The sequence below is a fragment of the Stomoxys calcitrans genome, chromosome 4, assembly GCF_963082655.1.
Source record: "Stomoxys calcitrans chromosome 4, idStoCalc2.1, whole genome shotgun sequence".
Lineage (NCBI taxonomy): Eukaryota > Metazoa > Arthropoda > Insecta > Diptera > Muscidae > Stomoxys > Stomoxys calcitrans.
This window is the reverse complement of record NC_081555.1, coordinates 50,039,459-50,058,457: the sequence shown is the minus strand read 5'-3', so window position 1 is coordinate 50,058,457 and position 18,999 is coordinate 50,039,459. Positions and strand designations below refer to the sequence as shown.

General features: G+C 35.2%; 1 protein-coding gene and 1 long non-coding RNA gene across 3 annotated transcripts in view; one reads left to right on the top strand and one right to left on the bottom strand.

The window, feature by feature from the left end:
* The first annotated feature begins 2,245 nt into the window (after positions 1-2,245).
* Positions 2,246-18,999, top strand: part of LOC106093244 (platelet binding protein GspB) — a 28,261-nt gene continuing 11,507 nt past the window's right edge. Inside the window, exon 1 of one of the 2 annotated variants that reach the window (XM_013260271.2) lies at positions 2,246-2,417. The gene's annotated coding sequence lies outside the window, so the exon portion shown is untranslated. Of the gene's footprint in view, positions 2,418-7,320; positions 7,670-18,999 lie in introns of those variants that run through there. The other variant, XM_013260273.2, reaches the window with a different exon arrangement.
* On the bottom strand, positions 9,505-17,802 carry LOC106093245 (uncharacterized). The gene is made up of 3 exons (XR_001222315.2): positions 15,615-17,802; positions 13,638-15,462; positions 9,505-9,578 (listed from the first exon to the last, which is right to left on the bottom strand). It is a non-coding gene; the product is annotated as an uncharacterized LOC106093245 (long non-coding RNA).

The window sequence follows — 18,999 nt, the reverse complement described above, 5'->3', positions numbered from 1 at the left end:
GGGTTGAAACATTTTCGGGTTATTCTGTTTTGATTCGAGCATTTGTTCGAACATTTTTTCGTATTTTGCTTTGTTTCTTTGCAACCGAAAGTTGCAATAAAGGAAAAACGAAATATCGTGAGCAATTCAAATATGTTGTGTCTTTAAATTTTGTCACTCGTCATCACGTATTGCCCTCTAACGCCAGCTCTTATTCTTTCTTACGCTCTTCGGTAGCAACCCTCAATGTAAATCCAACTGGAATACAATAAAAATGTTGGGTCTTTAACGCGAGTTATTTTACGGTACGGGGAAGACAAAGCAGAAACCCTCTCTTGTAGTAGATCTTATGCTCTTTGGTCTTTAACGCGAATTATTTTACGGTATGGGGGAGACAAAGCAGAAACCCTCTCTTCTCCTTTCTTACGCTCTTTGTCTAATGCCAACTGATCTCTCACGCTCTTTGGTTTAAACCAGTGTTACCGAAAAGATCAAAGCTACAAAATTACCCTTTACAATTTATCTTCTTCAAATGTGATTTAAAGTATTTTCATTAGAAAATATCACAGCGGTGTTAACAAGCAAAAAACTGCTTAGGATTTTAATACAATCAAAGTATTCACTAATAGGAGGCAGGATTCACTGTATAAGGTTTTAAGCCAAGCGATCAGCCGACTTACATTTTTTTTTTTTCAATTTTTGGCAGTACTTGGCATTGATGATGTCAACTTATTCTCTTTGTACATTCATTCTTTGTTTAAGTTTTCTCCTATTTTATGACAGTTTCAATCGGCAGATTTGACATCCCTAATGATGTTCACGGGGCCTATCCACTTTATGTTTTGCAAGTAACCTAACCTTCTATTAGTGAATCCTGAATAGAGGGTTAGGTCACGTGCTCATACATAAAGTGGGTAGGCACCATAAATATTAATAGGGATGTCAAATCTGCCGATGAGAATGAATGTAAAAAGAGAATAAGTAGACATCCTCAATGCCAAGTACTGCCAAAAATTAAAAAAATTGTATGTCGCCTGATCGCTTGGCTTAACCTTATTCAGTGATTCCTGATAAAATCACATATATGAAATCCGAGAAACATTTTTTTTAAAATTCAAATGACTTATTTTGGTTGTTTTATTGATATTTAATTATTACAGATGTGGTATCAGTGCTGTCACCGTTAAAGTATAAAGCATTTAGCGGAAAGAGCATTTTATTTATCCATAAGCTAGCGAGTCCGCTGGACTAGTAAATAAAACACAGTAGTTGTGTACGTAAAAATATGAACGTATAATATAAGAAAACATTTCTTATATCTGTATAAGAAAGTAGTATCTTGTATGCAAGAATTCTGTATAGAAAAGGACTTTTTTATATCCGTTGTCTGCTGTATTATTATTGATATCTTTAGAATCAGAGGACGAAAAGCACAAAAAAAGAAATGTAGCCATGCCTCTTTATTTATAAATTCACGTTTGATTATAAAAATTTAAATAAATTCACTTTTTTTACAAAATCTGGTTAGATGTTAATTGTGTTGTCTTTTTTGATGCAAAAAATAATCAATAGCCATTTGAAATTTTTTAATTCAACGAATATGCAAAAAATAATCAATAGCCATTTAAAAAATTTCGATTCAACAACTTTCAAATGCGGTAATACTAATTCGGCTCCGGCTTTCAGGCGAAAGTCGAACTCAGTACTAGTTCATTGAAAGCAAAACTGTAAGTAATTCAGCTCAGCTGGCAGCATGGCTCTACCTTTTATTGGTGTGCACTGTATTTTAATTTGCGTCTTGACATTTCTTCGTGCAAAATTTCTATTGTAGTACAGCGCTTTACCGTGGCTATTCTTTGACACGCGAGTTACAACAAATTGAATTTTCATTATTTCTTATTTGAAAGAGATTGCCAAAAATTCTACATCTCTCTGTGTTTAAAACCTGAATATAGATAGTATGTGTCTATGAAAGTCGTGTTGTTAGGAAAGCATATAATAAATGTACGCTATAAAGTGCCAGTCGTTTTATTAGAATATTTATGGATAAAACAAATACCGACGCACCTTTGTGCACATGTGTATCAAGCAATTCCGCGGCTCCGCATTAGTTATTATCTTATAAATGAGCAAAAGATTTGTTGAAAAAAGCGTATAAAAACATTCGAGTGAAGTGATTGTTATATTTCAATAAAGAAATGTATGTATATGGTAGCAAACAGGATTCACTAATAGATAATATAATATTCAGTGAATCCTGGGTAGCAAAGTGACATAAAGATACATGCCACAAAACTGCTTGTGCACTTAATCCTTGAGCCTGCATTCATTTTATCTTCATCTTGTAACAAAATAAAAGTAAATCAAGATTCTATAAGCTTTGACAATTGTTTACGTATAACAATGGATTGTATGGAGCGCCACAATATTATGAGTTTGTAAGTATGCGTGATGGTTTTTTTTTGTCTCATTTTTTGCTTTCTTAGCGCTCTTTTACCATATATATAATTTGTTATTTTTCTTTCCACATACATCGTCCCTCTCTGATTTTGTGTAATGCTTTGCTTTGCTGTTGTTCAGTAATCTTCAATTATCTTTGATGAAACAAACAAATGCATAACGTTAGATATCGTTTAGTTGGGCTCTTTTCGTCTAAACTGGGTTACCATATTTTCGATTTTAAAGTTAACAATCAAGATTCACTGCTATAAAAATGTATAATTTTCCAATTGTAGTTGTATATGTTGGCATAGCGCAGTTTTCGGTGAAAAGGGCCAAAACATATCTAATTCTAAAAGTTAAGAATTGCAACCCCTGGCAAGAGTAGGGTTTTACGAAATTGGGGTCTTATTTTGGGTAGAAGTTTTATAGTGGAATGAATTTGAAATACTAACCAAAATGTTATTTATTTTAAATTAAGGCCAGCTCTTTTTTCACAATGTTTTGTATAGAATTTCAGTGCAATGTTTGTACTGGACTGATATCAATAACAATATTATGCGATAACGGATAAAATAACCGATAAATCGCGACTTGAACTGTAGTGCACTAAATTGAAACGACCAAAAATAGAATTTTAATTATCTCAAAATCTCAAAAAAAAATTTATGTAGTTTTCCAATTAATAGCAAAGTTGTAGGGTTTGGTAAAAATATGACGTTTAGTGTGGTGAATAGTTTTTGGTAAGCCCAGGGGCTTGTAAAATTTTTGACAGAGGCAAAGCAAATTTTGACGTTTATAAAGCAGAGTTGCATATTGCTAATTGTGAAAATTCACAAACGGTGTTTACTAGCCGTTTTCACAATCCCAAAGCAGCCGGTTGTACGTACCGGATTGACCCGATGAAGTCCTTCATCGGCAAGGGCTGCCGCCTCAGTGTACAACACACTGCTACAACAACAACAACAACAACTAGCCGTTTTCAAATACATTTTTATTTGTTTGTGATTTATTGATGATTTTGTTAAAAATACTATATTTTCACACTGCCATTGGAAAATTGATGACAAATGCTACCCTGCTGAAAGAAATTGGCAAAACAAAATGTTTTTATTTGAGACATTTGTTACTTCTGCGTGAAAAATTTGTTGGGCGGTAAGGATAGTGAGACTGAGTTACCGTTCGGCACAGCAAAATGTATATTTTTTCACCAGTTTAAAAGACTGGTGAAAAAATATACGTCACTTACATCTCACCATAGGAGATTGCTACCGATTGGCATACCCTAGTAGTAGAGTAATAGACGTGGTCAATATTGAGCTGGTGGTACCTACTAGGTCAGCTCAGGTCTGGTGATGGTATTGAAAATGCCGACTTCCCCTGCCTTCTCTCATATTAAAACTGCGCATGTTTTCTCCCATTGGATTATACTTCCCAAGTATTCCCTCATTACTCTCTAGTTGTCTCTGCAAACAACCCCAACCTACTACAAACTTAGTTATTATCACTGTTGCGTCTCATAGTACAGCAGAAGTATGTACAGCTATCGTATATAATCCAGCGGGAAAATATTCATGTATGTACAACGTATTTGTTGTTTTTATTCACGTCTCTTTTAACCCAAAATTTCACATTTAATTAAGCACCAGAATTCATGCGCTTTGATTTACCTTGACAGTATTGTTTTATTCTCCCTTTGTATTTTGTGCTGTCTATCCGTCTTTATGTTTTGATTTTTCATTCGCAGTCTATTTAGCAGTGAATGCCTATTATTTGTATGATATAGCAAACTCCAACCGTATTTGAAAATGGAGCAAAAAAAAATGCATCAAAATGGAATTAAGTGCTTAAAAGCACATGAAATGTCGAGAGTGGTATATGGTTTCTCATAGACAGAAGAAGATTAGAAGTGGTATAAATACTTCTAAAAGGTAGATCCATCACATCTAGGCTTGGCAGGTCCTCAAAGCAGGAAGTCAAAATTGCAAACTTCTCACATCACATCAATGAGTGCAGTCCGATTCAAGCTTATGCTCAATGATGTGGGGCCCCCCCTTTTTTTTAGCCGAGTCCGAACCGCGTGCCGCAGTGCGACATCTCTGCAGAGAGAAGTTTAACATAGCATAGTACCTCACAAATGTTGCCAGCATTAGGAGATGAAAACCAACGCTGAAAATTTTTTCTGATGGTCCCGCCAGGATTCGAACCCAGGCGTTCAGCGAAATAGGTGAACATGGTAACCTCTGTGCTACGGTGGCCTCCAAAGCAGGGAGTCGGGGAAACTCAATTTAAAAAATCGGAATTAGTTGGGATTGTTCCCTAAAATTTTCCAACCAAAACAACCAATCGGTTGTTTTCAAGAAAATAAGTAAAAATTGTGGATAGAAAAGAAGGAGTGAAGTTTTTTTTTTTGAACGAGTGTGTGGTTGTTTAATTTTTTATTTCAAATTTTATATTAAATTATAAAGTAAACATATTTTGGGTATTTAAAAATTAGTTTTGATTTAAGATAGGACTAAAAAAAATTAATAACGTAAATTTAATAAAAGGTGTATATGAAAAAACTTAAAAATAATATATTGTAGTAATTTGTACTTGAGTTTTAGTGTTTTGAAACAAGTGTTTGAGAAACAAACAAGTTTTGAATAAACAGCTTCAATTCTCTTAGGCATAGATGAAATTAACTAACTTAAGTCAAGTCTCTTCTCGGATATTATCATACCATGCTTTTTGAATATTTTTCCACAATTAGTTTTTATTGATGCTGGGAAGCTTAAAAACTTGTCGCCTGAGTACACCCCAAAGGTTCTCAATGGGATTGAGGTCGAGTTACTGACTTGGCCACTCAACAACATTCTAATTATGATCCCCAAATCGTTCACCCACTAATTTTGATGAGTATTTCGGACCATTTTCCTGCTGAAATCTCCATACAAGTGGCATATTTTCCTCAATGCATGGTGCCATAACTGTCTCCGACAATTCATTGTAAACAAATGTATCGATTGTGTTTTCAATAAGATGTATCGAACATACTCCCTCCCAAGAAAAACAGCCCCATACCAAGACATTTCCTCCTCCATTTTGTTAAATCTGTTATGGTATTCTTTCCCTTTTGGACGATGAAAATTCCTTTCTGAATCATTATCAAACAAATTCACCTTTGGCTTCGTCGGTCCAAAAGAATTTTCCTAATTTTTTTACACCTTCTGGTCCGCATCATGTTTTATGAACCAAAGCAAATTTTAACCTCTTCTTCAAGTTTGCTTGTCTAATTAAAGGAACTTTCCGAGCTATTCTCTCTGGTGGTTTTGCAGAAACCAATCTTCGCCGGTCGGTTCGTGATGACACTATATTTCCAATTTACTTTGATATTTCTTTAGAACTCTTGAAGGGACCACTTTTAGCTAAAGTTATTATTATCTGCAACTAGTGAGGGTTTATTTTTTGCGCCGCCTTTTTCAATTTTTTCTTTTTTTTTAAGACATTTGTTACGAAGTTTTAAGACCTAACGATTTGGCTATAAATGTATAGGTTTTTCCTTCCTTTCGAAAGAGTCTTTCTTCACTGGTATGAAGTCCACGAACCATCAAACATCGTTGTAATTTAAATTTTAATTAATATTTATTCCCAATCAAGTTTATATCACCTAAATACTTTTGTTCATGAATATTACAGAAAAATTCAGATTTAAACAAGACGCAACTATTTCACTGAACACGTCAGTGAAAATATATTTGTTACTAATATAAGCGTTTTCATTAGTTAGTTATTTAGTGTACACATAGTTTTCTCAGTTTCTGTTATATACCCAGGGTTCACTAATTTAATACCATATAAAACCAAGAAGCTTTTATATAAAAATGTGGCCGCGAAGACAAATGATTGATCCAAAAACAGACCTATGTTTACACGAATTGCAAAGAGCGTAAAAAAGAAGAAACAAGATAAATTTTGTTTGCAAAACTCAGCTACTGGTCACAACACCTCCGACTTCCTCTCACAAATATTCAGCGCATGTCATGTTCTCCCATTATATTAAATTTGTTGTCAAGGTTTCTTTCATTTCTTTTTTATTCTCTTTGTAAACAAGCTCCAAACAAAAACAAATTTAGTTATTACCACTGTTGCTTTCCATACCATGTGGAAGTATGTACAGCTATCGTACATAATGTAGCCAAAGAGGGTAAGATAATCAAGAGAGAGTTTCTGCTTTGTCTTCCCCGTACCGTAAAATAACTCGCGTTAAAGACACAACATTTTTATTGTATTCCAATTGGATTCACATTGAGGGTTGCAACATTTTCGGGTTATTCTGTTTTGATTCGGGCATTCGTTCGAACATTTTTTCGTATTTTGCTTTGTTTCTTTGCAACCGAAAGTTGCAATAAAGGAAAAACGAAATATCGTGAGCAATTCAAATATGTTGTGTCTTAAAATTTTGTCACTCGTCATCACGTATTGCCCTCTAACGCCAGCTCTTATCTTTCTTACCCTCTTTGAATGTAGCGGGCTTATAGGTACATGTATAGTATTCGTTGTTTTTATGCACGTCTCTTTTAACTCAGAATTTCACATTTGATAAAGCACCAACATGCGTTGTGCTTTACCTTGACAGTGTTTTTTTCTCCTTTGATTTTTAACGCTGTCTTTCATTTTGTGTTTTGCTTTTTCTTTCGCAGACTACACAGCAGTAAATGCCCATTGGCACGATAAAGCGAAATCCAAGCGTATTCATTATTTGTTTTTGGTGTGTTCCCCCATTCTATTACGTAGTAGTTAGTTTGGTGTGCACAATACATAGAAATGTGTATATACACCCCGTTCGCATTTGTTGTATGTGCTTGTTACATTGCCCTACGTGCTTTTACGTTTAGTTTCACATTATTTTCCTGTGGTTGTGGGTTATGTTTGCCCATGATAAAGTTTTGTACTCCCGTTGTGTGCATGAGCGACAGAATGCAATTGAAATCGAAAAGTGGCTGGCTGCACTTGGGCATTTTCAGCTATGTGTGTGTGTGTTATTAGACAAGAAATCGAGAAATTCGTAGAGTGAATTCAAAGTTCCATTGTGCAATGATGCACAATGTATTCGCTGTTATAAAATATGTATTAATTTCCGGTATCTGTTTTGAATAAGTCAAAATTGTTTCGCGAATGTGTACACGTCTAATAAAGCGTCATGGCGGCGTTATGTCATGTCAGAAATCTATGTAGGCTGGAACAAGTATGGCTGAAGAACCTAAAAAATGTAATGCAAGCAGTTACTTTAAGATGTACATTTTTGTTTAAAAATCTTTTTTACTGGTTGTACAAAAACATTTGGGACCTCATGGTGCCCCAAAAAATATACATATTTTGAAGAACCTGTACAACAGTAAATTATTCAATTTAAAATGTATTAAAAATATCCGACACATGTATACATGTCAATATAGATGTGTTAATGCGACGGAGACACCACAAAACAAAATAAAAAAGCGAATGGCTTGCGCGGTAGCGAGTAATGGCAAACAAAACCTGTCACAACAATGAACACAGTAAATATGAGCGAATATTGCGAGCGAAACTAAATGCTCCACAACCTGAAACTTATCCAAAGTAGTGTGAGGGTGTCTGCTGCAAACACATTCGTATTATTTCGGTTGTGTAAGTGACAGTACATGTTTTTAAAAAGTGAGCAAGCGCATAACAGCACTTCTTTCTCAAACAAAGCTACCACTCTCTTTTTCTGTTCATATCAAAAAAATCGCCATAAACTGGTTTACAACAGACACAGCCCTGAAAATAAAAATCAGCACATTCACATTAATACAGTCATACAAAACTTTGTTAAATATCGGACGAACAATTATTGGGATACGTATGCGGATTATCTTTTTTTTTTTGCATATAAAGACGGTTAATAATTGCTGCGAAATTTATAACAAATGGCGATCAAAAAGAATTTTGCTTCAATTATTAGCCTGCTGCTAAATCCCCTTATTTCAAGCTTTTGGCTTGCATTCTTTTCATGGGGACATTGATCACAATCTTTAGAGAGGATTTGAGCTAGGCCCAATGGGGAAATATTTTACGAAATGTGTTGAATAACCAATCAGCTGTTTAGGGAAAACAACAAATTATTTGCCAGCATTTAAGGCGGAAAGTTTTGCCAAAATTTCCGGCGTCTCACTAATGCTGGTAACGTTTGTTCTTTAGCCATACAAAGTGTTGTAGCTCAGCGGCTTGTCTATGAAAACGATGCCCCTTATCATTAAGCCAAAACTTGTTTTGGAGATAACCCATCGAAGTGAGAGAAGTCTCACCGCTTTAACCTAATGGAATGTTCGGGGACAAATGTGCAATTGTTTTGCATTTCTAGTTCAGCATACAAAAAATGGAGAAAATCCACTTTCCTGCCAAAAAAAAATATCGTCTTTTCTGCAATATTTTTAGGCAGTTTTTTATATATTATTGAAAAGAGATTGTGTTTCCACTTGCTACCAACTGTGAACTTTGGTGTGACGTAGAAGTATGTGTGTATTGTATGTCCATTGGACGTTGAAAACAAAGCACACACTCAAATGCTCCCATCAATCCGTAAAGTAAAATAAAAAAAAAAATAAGAAACTTGTATAATTTGGTATAGAGATATATTCGGTTTAACAATTTTACCCCGAAAAGAAAGTATATTTCGGTTGCTTCTTTTTCTCCCAATTTTCCCGTGGTGATTTCCAATTCTCGTGCCTTATGCTCGTGCTTAAATGGTGAAACCAAACGCCAACTTGCCCCTCAAACAGGTATTCTGCATGCCCTTTCTCCCTTGCCTTGTCTCACCAACCACCCACTTGATTGTTTTGTTGTAGAGAGTGTTATTTATTATAGAAAAAGGACCGGTTGTTCTGTTGCGTTGTTAAACTATTTTCTGGTGTTTTAATATAAAAGCAGGTTGTCAGCCACAATTTGTGTTTGTATCCTTTTGCTCTTCTTTAACTGATCAATACCGCAGGCCCCCTTATTCAATGCACTAAAGGCGTTATTACATGGCATGTAGTTGTCTTACGATATGTCACTTTTTGTATTCAAATGTAATTTAAAATGTTTGTGGAAATTGTCAATTTACATAGGATTCATCATTTTTGCTATCACGCCTGTATGTTATTTTCGTATGACATAACCTAAAAATGTGAGCAAATCAAATTTGTTTATGCGTAAAAATGATTATAGTGGGAAGATGGTTAAATTATAAATTTGTGAAAGCAATTTTATTATGGGTTGCTTTCATTCGACGAACAACAAAAACAAGTGATTTCTTTATTTTTTTTTTCAGAAGGAATAGAGCACGCCCTAAACCAAAAAATTACAAGCTATTTTGAAAACTGATTTTCATGCGTTAGTTTCATTTGTATCACACGACATGTGCATCTCAACATGTGCGTGCTTGATTTGGCCTGTCATAAGACATACCGTGTAATAGATCCTTAAGTAATGTGCATACACACATATAGTGTTGGTTACCTAATTAGCACACTCCACCCATACGATTTGTTTTATTGAAAACTACCAAGGTGTTTATTTTTTTTTTATACCCTCCACCATAGAATGGGGGTATACTAATTACGTCATTCTGTTTGTAACACCTCGATATATCCGTCTGAGACCCCATAAAGTATGTATATTCTTGATCGTTACGTCATGTTAAGTCGATCTAGCCTTGTCCGTCCGTCTGTCTGTTGAAAGAAAGAAATTTTGCATTAATACTTTTTATTAATCTAGGTCGGTTGGGATTGTAAATGGGCCAAATCGGTCCATGTTTCGATATAGCTGCCATATAAACCGATCTTGGCTTCTTGAGCCTCTAGAGGGTGCAATTCTCGTCCGATTTGACAGACAATTTGCGCATAGTGTTTTGGTGTCACTTCCAACAACTGTGCTAAGTATGATTCAAATCGGTTCATAATCTGGTATTGCTGTCATATAAACCGATCTGGGATCTCGATTTCTTGAGCCTCTAGAGGGCGCAATTCTCGTCCGATTTGAATGAAATTTTGCTCGTAATGTTTTGGTGTCACTTCCACCAACTGTGCCATGTATGATTCAAATCGGTTCATAATCCGGTATAGCTGCCATATAAACCGATCTGATATCTTGACTTCTTGAGCCTCTAGAGGGCGCAATTCTCATCCGAAAGAATACGGATGAGAATTCAAAATACGCGTCTAATATAGTCTGAATCGATCAATAGCTTTATACAAATCCCATATTAACCAATCTCCCGATTTTGCTTCTGAGCCCCTACAAGGCGCAATTCTTAACCGAATGAACTGAAATATTACACAATGACTTCTACAATGTTCCAACAATCATTTTTGGTCCGAATCGGACTATAACTTGTTTTTATTTCGGATTGAGCATTTTTTAAATAATCTTTTTAAAAAATCTCTAAGGTAAGCATAGAGGTACTAAAGCACAAAAAAGCCAGAAAATATAACAAATTGTAAAAAACGGGTTGCAAATGACATCATTATTGCAAATTCCTAGAGATGGGTTTCTACCGGGTAAATACCCAACGCTTGGGTACTTATTGGGTAAATACCCAATAAAATCCTTTTTTGGGCTTCAATACCCTATATCGGGAGATCGGGTGGTCGGTCTAAGAGCAGCTATATCCAAATATAATCCGATCTGAACCGCACTTCACAGATCAGAACTCATTGTGCCAAATTTCATCGAAATCGGATGAAAAATTACCAATTTATTGCCCCAAGACTTTAAGTTTGGAGATCGGTCTATATAGCGGCTATATATAACTAAAATTCGATTTTATTAGATCATAAGATCCGTTTTATATAAAAGAATACAAAACCATCAACAATTTTTTGAAAAATGTTTTTATACCCAATGTATTTGCAAAATTATAAATACCCAGCTTTTGGGTATAAATGGGTAAATACCCGGGTATTAACCCAATTTACCGGGTAAATACCTTATGTGACGAACATATACATATATGGGGACTACATATATCTAAATCTGAACATATTTCGACCAATCTCTTAGTCGTCGTCTTGTAGTAGTCGTCGAGGCATGCGTTGTTCAAAATTTTGACAGGATTGGCAAATAAAGTGGCTCTAGAAGTGAAAATCGAACGATATATATATCTATATGGGAGTTATATCCGAACCTGGACCGATTTCTATGATATACACGAGTAATGTCGAGAGTCGAGAGAAAAATCACTAAAACCTTTGAATGCCAATGCATCTTCCAAATTTTATCGAAAGCAATGACTTTTTTTAAATTCTGGGAGTAAAACTTTTCTGGTGGAGCTTAGTTTTCCGGGGGCGGGTTACTGGCCCAGCGCCCAAACCGCATGGGTTTCGTGGGATTGCACATGTATCCCTCGTTGTGGCGAACCGCTTGCTCCAAGATCCGACGCTCGCCCAAAACCGCCCCTAACCTGGAAACAGACGATGATATTGGCCATTGGTTACTTGAAGGCGCCAATAACTCGCCTTGTCATCTCGAGTATCATTGGCACTCAGTATTTAACTAAGAGCCAGTGCCACCTGATTCCTCACTGAGACTCTCCTCTCGACATTCGCTGACTGTGCGCGCGCCGCATTTGCAGCTTCTCCGCATAAAAACGGAGCTTTCCACCATCCGCAACCTGTGGACGCGCCCGGTAGCTTTCAGCTAAGCTCCCCATGATAACGTTGGACACCACACAAGTCGGAGCTCATAGTTCCAGCCTGTGTGGTACTCATAGTTATTCCGTTATTTACACATCAATAAATATGTAACAAAAATTTTTACTTTTTGTTAACATTATATTGGATTTTTCTTCCCTTCGATCACTTCTTTCAATCTTTTAGACCCTTTTACAGTGACCTACAACTTGCTGGTGATTGTACGGAATTTCATGCGACATCCCATCCGTTCGTCTGTCTGTCGAAAGCACGCTAACTTTCGATGCAGTAAAGCTAGGCGCTTGAAATTTTGCATTAATTCTGCTTATAAGTGTTAGTCGGTTGGGATTGCAAATGGGCCAAATTGGTCCATGGGTCTTGACTTTTTGAGCTTGTAGAAATTTTGCTATGACTTCCAACAACTGTGCCAAGTATGGTCTAAGTCATTCCATAACCTGATATAGCTGTCATATAAACTGATCTCCCGATAAGATTTCTTGAGCTTCTAGAGAGCACAATTCTAATCCGAATTGGCTGAAATTTTGCACATATCATTTTGGTATGACTTCCAACAACTTGAAATAATTTAACCGATCTCCTGATTTGACTTCTGGAGTCCTTGACTGCGCAATTCGTATTCAATTTGGCTGAAATTTTGCATAAGTTGTATTTGGTAAGACTTCCAACAAGTGTGCCAAATATGATTTAAATCGGTTCATAACCTGATATAGCTAACCGGTCTCCAAATTTAACTTTCTGAGCCTCTTGAGGGCGCAATTATTACTCAATTTGCCTGAAATTTTAGAGGTGATATTTTTCTAAGGCTTGTACGGCACTACAACTGCGGGCCATATCGGTCAATAACTTGATATAGCTAATATATACTTGAAAAAGTAATTCAAAGAACTTGACAAATGCGATCCATGGTGGAGGGTATATAAGATTCGGCCGGCCGAACTTAGCACGCTTTTTATTGTTGTTAGATAGATGCTAAGAATTGGCGTCAAGTCATTATCGCGAAAAAAAAACATATTCCATACAAGACATTTTTCCAGAATGAAATTGGCTTATTTTCATACATTTTAGCAAATTTTAGCCTCAATATTCTTTTAAGATATTAGAGGATTATGCTGTGCTACATGCCTTCATAAATTGTGTTCAATCCCATGGTAGCCGGTTGTACGTACCGGATTGACCCGATGGAGTTCTTCATCGGCAAGGGCTGTCGCCTCAGTGTATAACACACTGCTAAAACAACAACAATAACAACAAATTGTGTTTATTTAATCTTTGGCGGATAGTTTTTATGCTTACGACTTTTGGATGTTCCTCTAGGATACAATTTTGAATTTCCTAATATGTTATGAATGTTTCCTTACTTGCATATATTACCATGTGTCTATCCTCCGTACTTAAAGTTTTTCTTGGTTGAGGATTTTTTTTCAATCGATTTACAATCGTAGTGCTCTTTCTGATATTTTAATACATTTTTAACAATTTTTTACCATCTGCCAATGCTTTTTTTTTCAATTTCGGACACATATTTACCTTTATTTTTCACACCAAAAACCCCGATACTTAAAAAACAACACCAAATGATTTTTATTGTATTAGCCATTAAATATATTTGGTATATCATAGAAAATGGTTTAAAATAGTAAAATACTCGAATATCGGGTTTTCTAATAAGCGCTTGAAAGTTGTTTTATTATCGTATTATGTGAGAAGTTTGCCTCTGTTCCTTGATGGATTGTTCATGGACAAATTTGCATTTTTATTATTGGTTTGAAGTACAATCAAAACATTTATGAATGGAACTCAACTTCGTTTATATGGCCACCGCGGGCACGTTTACATCTGTCAATACGTTGGACTCCATTTTGGATTACTGGGGCATACATTTCAACCTAAACGGTCGTTATTTCCCATTCATTGTTGGCTCTGTGCTCTTCCAACGTCGTCGGCTTGTTGCCATAAACCAATGACTTGAGTTAGCCCCAAACAAAATAGTTTAGAACCTTCAAATCCCACGAACGAAGCGGCCTATCGATTGGGCCACTTCTTGAGATAGCACGCACATCAAACCTACTCTTCAATAAATCGAGTGGTACGTGTGCTCTGTTGCTTGTGGCAACGTCTTGTTGAAACCACATGTCGCCCAGGCGATTGGCATCGGACGAAGACGTATGGCCCAATGACGCCGCCGGCATGCAAACCGCACAAAACAGTTATTTTTGCAGATGAAGTGTTGATTCGTGAAGCGCATGGGGATTTTCTCCTGATGAACCCATTAAGACGAAAATTTTCTTCGTCACTGAAGATAATTAACACTCTTAACGTAGCTATCACTGACTTATAATTTTGGTTGTAAATTTTTATAATTTGCAGACTTATCCGTTCGTGTATTTATCCATGATGAAAATGTTGAGTCTGCTGAAGAAATTTACAGTGACAGCCCATTTGTTGCTTTCTCGGTACGCTTAGGCGGGCTTTAACCTTCGCTCCATAAAATTAGAGATTCGAATAGAAGTTCGTTCCTAGGACTGATCGTAAGTCTAACACCATGATCTATCTGGCTTTGTAAATAAAACGATATTGACATCTGGTAATTCCATCTTAAATAGTATTTTAGTCTAAATCCATTAACGACCGTTTCCTCGTGAAAGGTGAATTTTTCGGCCGTTGGTCGAAAGGAATTGGGCGTTCCTATCATGGCATTAAAATCTAAGTCGATTTTAATACCATATTCAGTGCAACATTCATGCTTTTATGGGTAGCCTCTCATACAGCGAAATAAATCTGCAATTCCACATCAAAACTCATTCCTCATAGAATCTATAAAAGACACATGTATTACCCGATAAGTTCCAATTTTTAACGTCATAGTAGTTTATATGGAAGTTATATATTAACCTGTCCCGACCTGTATTCTGCACAAACAAGAAGGGGTCATAGTTCAAAAATTCGTCGAAAACGGGTAATAATGCGGGATTAATGTGCTCAAGACCTTAATTTGCAGACATGATAGTAATGCCCAAATCCGATCTATACTATAATCAAGGAGTATAAAATATTTTTTTTCACTTCATACCCACATTGCCTTGGTTAAGAGTTCACTACCTTAAGACCTTTTGGATCCATGCCAGGTCAGATTTTTAGGCAGTTTTGTAATATAATCGTTTATACCTTTCGTTTGATATCCGTATTGCATAGGAACCAGCACTTTCCATTGAGGGGGAGTTTATGACCCCTAGGAGGGTCCATGGGCCTTTGACCCAAAAAAAAAGACTAAAGTTAATTTATCCCAAAATTTTGTAGGTAGTATTCGAAGTCGGTGGTAGTATTCGTTGTCGGTAAGAGTCGGTCTTTTCAACTAAATTAAATAAAATTTTGTGAAAAAATAAATTGAAATTATTTGTAGATCACTTTTTCTCGTTCGTTACTCTCATGTTATTCTCAACATGTAGGTATTTTAAATTGCACTTAATGCATGTTAGGACAGAATACTGCGCGCGTAAACTTTACGTTAATCCATGAGCACTTTCCAAATCTGCCTGCTCGTTTGTTTGCTGCTGATGAATATATCAGCGTCTGTTTAATTTTCTGTAGTTATTTAGCCTTCGAAAGCCTAGAGATTTCTCTCTCATATTTTCTCAAATTAAAGTATAGCTATGCATACATAGATACAGCGGTCAAAAAAAGTATTCATCATTCAATGTTTTTTTTTTAATAAGTCTACTAAAGACAATTGGAATAAAAACATATTAAACTAATGATGCAGTAGTGCTTGTGTGATATATATGTACACAATTTCATTGTTTTTAAAGAAAAAAAATAGTATTTATTGGAACAAAAAGGGCCATTTTACAGCTGAACACAAAAAATTAAACAAAAAAAGTATTCATCATTGCAAAAAAACAAAAAAATAAATAACATAATTTAAAAAAATTAATACTTTGTTATTCGACCACCGCGTCTTATAACTTCTTTTAAACGGTTTGACATCGATTGGACTAATTTAGCGGTTATATTTTGGTCTATATTAGTCCATTCCTCCATTATCACCTGTTGCATTTGACTCTTGCTCGAAAAATTGCGCGTTCTCAATTTGCGTTCGAGATGTTCCCAAAGATGTTCAATTGGGTTCAAGTCGGGACTTTGAGGAGGAGTTTTAATGACTTTGGGGCAGTTATACAGCATCCACATCTTGGTATTTAAAGCAGAATGTTTGGGGTCATTATCTTGATAATATTGAAAGTTATTACCAAGCCCAAGTTTTACAGCACTATCTTTTAAATTCCTCTTTAAAATGTCAATGTAATACTTATGATCCATTACTCCATTAATAATTTCAAGATTTCCCGCTCCTGAAGCCGCCATACACCCCCAAACCATTAAACCACCTCCACCATGTTTTACAGAAGCAACTGTATTTCGTTCTTCAAGCTCTGTATTTGGTTTTCTGTACACTATGACCTTTCCATCGCACCCAAAAAGATTAAACTTGCTCTCGTCTGCAAAAATGACTGTTTTCCAAAATGATTCGGGCTGTTTTACATACATTTTTGCGAAGTTTAGCCTTTTCACTCGGTTTATTTTATTTATAAAGGGCTTCTTACGTGCAGTTCTTCCTCTGTAACTATGCCTTTTGAGTGTATTTCGAATTGTTTGTGTAGTAACTTCCTTCCCTAAATATTCCATAGTGTTTTTACGAAGAATGGTCGCATTTGTCTTCGGAGTTTTCTGAACTTGCCGCACGAGCCAACGCACATCTCCAACTGAAAGTCAACAGTTTTCGTTTCTGTCCACTTTCTGATGATGGATTGTATAGTAGATCGTGGTCTATTTAATATTTCACTGATAGTTTTTTGAGTTAAACCATTCCTGTGGTGTTTTATTATCAAAACTTTTACCTCATCAGAAACCTCGTTTTGCTTACGACCCATTTTGACAAAAACTATATTTTCAATGAAATGAAATATTTGCTGTCAAGGGCAAAGCCTCCTTTACTAAATAAAACAGAAAAGGGGGATTCCCAAATAATATTTGAATTTGACTTTGATGATAGCACATCAATGATGAATACTTTTTTTGTTCTGTTTTTGATGTTATTATATAAAATTGCATTTTTTGCGCTAATTAAATTTATTTTTTGAATTTATTTTAAAACATATTACGAAAAATAAACTATTGCATAAAACTGCATTATTTGTTTGCTTTAAATTTTCTTCAATTACCCAAAATAAGTGAATTTATTATCAATTTTGCTAATGATGAATACTTTTTTTGACCGCTGTAGGTATTTTAAATTGCACTTAATGCATATTAGGACAGAATACTGCGCGCGTAAACTTTACGTTAATCCATGAGCACTTTCCAAATCTGCCTGCTCGTTTGTTTGCTGCTGATGAATATATCAGCGTCTGTTTAATTTTCTGTAGTTATTTAGCCTTCGAAAGCCTAGAGATTTCTCTCTCATATTTTCTCAAATTAAAGTATACCTATGCATACATAGATAGGTGTGTATTTGTTTATTTTTTGTTAATTAGAACAAACAAAAATTGGAGAAGAAATGCAAGACGGAATTATGATTTAAAATTTAATTGATTGATATTGGCAACAATGTTGATGTTTGTTGTGTTGGTGGCTAATTGTTTTTAATTTAACACTTGCTTCTCCATTCTGAATAACCTGAATAGGTACAATGCAATCGTCTACTAACCACACACACGTTATATTTTGTCGCTATTAGCCAAACCTGGTTACAAGTTACAACCCCAATTACAACAACAAAAATAAACAAAAGAAATTGATTCTCTCCTGAGTTCATCTATTTATATGCATCACACTAATATACGAATACTACATATACATACATACATATACGTACAAACTCTGTATACATGCACAGTGTCAAATGCAGAGAAACTGAAACTCTTGTTCGAATGGATTACATATTCCACAGCTAGATATACACACATATGTATTTATAATAGTGTATGTTGGTTGACCAGTTTCTCATCTCTTTTTTTGACTATATAAAACTGATGACTATAATCACGTAGGCTTGGTGTGTTCCACAAAGTGGCTGGGTGATGTTTGTTTTCTATTGTGTCAATGCCTAAAAGTATTTACGCTCTTATTTTAGTGGTTTGTTGGTTTAACAGAAAATATGAATGTCTTCGTAGTCCATCTTTATATTTTGTATTTCTTTACTTCTTTGTTCCTATTTCCATTTTCCATTCCCCAGGGCGGCGAGAACAGCTGGTTTATATCTTTTTGTTTTTCTCTTCTTGTTATCAATTTTGTTTTGCTTTCATACAGGGAGCAATATTTTCGTTTTCTTCTCCACGCACAGAGAGAGAGTAAGAGAGAGAGAGAGAGCGAGTTAATTCGTCTAAAATTCTGATATGAATTCAATTCTCCGTCGCATTTCAACTTTTCTTTATTCTATTTACGTTTTTTGCGTACCTTTTACGCTTATTTTTTCGCATTTATTTTTTGTGTTCTCTTTTGCTATTTTCGTTTATAAAAGTGATAAGAAACGCTTAAAAACTCAAAGAGTGTGAGAAAAACTAGCCATTGAAAGGACATTACTAAATTTGTAATACCATTTTTTTAATATGTAGGTACATAGGGACAACAATTTTGGATCAAGAAACATTTTAGATTTCGCTGTGATAATCTAGAATATCTTGAACGATTTTAAATTTAACCTTATTAACTAATTTGAAGGTTAAAAACGGAATGCATTTAAATTAATTTATATCCAGTAGTAATTTTATAGACAATTTTTTCGGTCCTGTAAAATTTATAGCGAATTTATGTATGCACGTATTCTGCTGCAGTTATAATGATTTATCAATTCGGTTAACTCTGGCAACCAATGTCTGTTAGTTGAAATTGTTTC